The sequence below is a fragment of the Gossypium hirsutum genome, chromosome A07, assembly GCF_007990345.1.
Source record: "Gossypium hirsutum isolate 1008001.06 chromosome A07, Gossypium_hirsutum_v2.1, whole genome shotgun sequence".
NCBI classification, from domain to species: Eukaryota; Viridiplantae; Streptophyta; class Magnoliopsida; order Malvales; family Malvaceae; genus Gossypium; species Gossypium hirsutum.
Window position 1 is genome coordinate 18440912 of NC_053430.1, and position 2211 is coordinate 18443122.

General features: G+C 37.0%; 1 non-coding gene across 1 annotated transcript; it reads left to right on the forward strand.

Moving 5' to 3' along the window:
* The first annotated feature begins 2105 nt into the window (after positions 1–2105).
* On the forward strand, positions 2106–2211 carry LOC121204295 (small nucleolar RNA R71). The gene has a single exon (XR_005899223.1). It is a non-coding gene; the product is annotated as a small nucleolar RNA R71 (small nucleolar RNA).

The following is a 2211-nucleotide window of genomic DNA, read 5'->3' on the forward strand; positions in this document are numbered from 1 at the left end:
TCTATCTAAGAGTATATTTGGCATAATTAAGCAGAGTTGATCGAACGCCTAGAAATAGGGTTACGGGATTTTGTTGGATTAGGGTGAAACCTAATATGGGAGTCCATAGATCGATTTACTGCTTCCTTAGGGGTTTTAATTAAGAAAGAGATTTCGATTAATTCAACTGAGGGTTAGACGTTATTAATCTCGAAAGAGATAATAATATAGGTGAGGGAGTCTCACGGATCAAGTCAAGTGAATAAATCGTCTGGTTCAGAGTCAGATAACAAGTGAAATCTAGGTGAATTCCTCCTTGGGTGTCGTCTTTATCAATTACTTTTCTTCAAGACTTTTTCCAAATTTTCTCTTTGCTTTAGTTTAATTAGTTAATTAGTTAATTAGTTTAGTAATTAGTTTAATAAACAACCCCTCCTTATTTCTAAGCTAGATAATAAAAAGATAGTCATTACTAGTACTTTTGGTTCCCTTGGGTACGATATCCCGGTCTTGCCATTACTATACTATTGTTCGATAGGTGCGCTTGCCTTTTCATCGTGATAATAGTTAGTCTAGGTTTAATCTTCATTATAAATATTTATTACTTATTACAAATCACGCGATCAGTACTCTGTACCTGACTATGACTGTTACTGTTACCCTACGGTGTATTCTGGTTTCGGCCGATGAAACACTGTACGTTATCCCCGGTGTGTGGGTTGGATCCGTGTATCCGTCCAGGTCTGAGTTATGTTAATAGCGGTAATTGAAAGTACTAAAGACAAAGACTGACTGCTATTAATTATGCAACTGTGACTGTTATACAAGTATTGAATGATATGAAAAGTATAAAAAGATTTTTTGAAATACATTTAAGAGCTATAAGTTAAAGGTAAGTGATGAAGCTAATAAGATTATGAAATAAGAAGTTATGTTACAATGTATATACATAGCTTATTATTGTTTTAAGTATTAGTTTATAGAAATACCACTGAGTGTATACTCAGCGTACGGTATGTTTCCGTGCGCAGGTTAGGTACGAAAGAATGTTAAAGACTCAGCATCCAAGCCAATGTCGGACTCAAATTGGTGAATACTTTTCTTTTGGTAAAATGGCATGTACCTAGGTTGTTAAGGTGTTATTTTGTATATGATAGTGTATAAACATGAAAGTTGTTGAAGCATGGTATAAGATGTGTATCTTTTAGAAATTAAATTTACATGAGTTTGACTAGTATGATAATGTAGTAAATTTTGATATGAATTGTGGTAATTGATCCTTTAGAGGTTTTAAAGTGAAGGAATGAATATTTGCTAAGTCTAAGTGGCATAATGTATGATATTTGGTTTAAGAATTATGAGTAAATGTTTGGGCAAGAATTAGATGTGTTTAGCAAGTGAAAATAGCATAAAAATGGTCAAAAATCATGTTTTCACACGGCCAAGGCAGATGGGCCTGTGTTCAGGCCGTGTGTCCCTCTGTTTATGTCACATGGGCTGTTCCCACAGTTGCGTCTGCAAGTCAGATCTGCCCACGGCCTGGGCCCACGGCCATGTTCCAAGCCACATGGGCATGTCTCGGGCCACACGGGCATGTGCCCCTATCTTCAAGGAAAAATTTCTACAGTTGCCAGTTTAGTCCCGAATCACTTCTAAAACATATATTGGGCTCTGTAGGCCCATATTAGGGACTTTATGATGAAATTTGATGAATATTGATCTGGAATGTAAAGTGTATGACTGGATTTTGTATAAATGTTAGTATATAAGTCTGGTAGTATCTCATAGCCCTATTCCGGTGACGGCGTGGGGTTAGGGGGTGTTACATGCATAGCATTACTGGGTGAACCTATGAAGAACTAAGAAAACCATAAATCTTTTTATTTAGAAGCTCTACCTGGTTTGACAGCATAGTAACTGAATCGACGTTATCGACGCCTGCTGTTTTAGTTGGCTTAGTCCTCATGACTTGCCACTGATAGTTATTCAGTGACATCTCTTCAATAAATTCGTAAGCCTCTTCAAGTGTTTTATTATTAATGGTTCCCCAGGCTGCTGCATCAATCATCTGTCTTGTCGAGGGATTCACACCATTGTAAAATGTTTGAACTTGCAACCATAGAGGTAATCCATGGTGAGGACACCTACGTAGTAGGTCCTTGTATCTCTCCCATGCATCGTAAAGGGTTTCTAAGTCCATCTGCACAAATGAAGAGATATCATTACGTAATT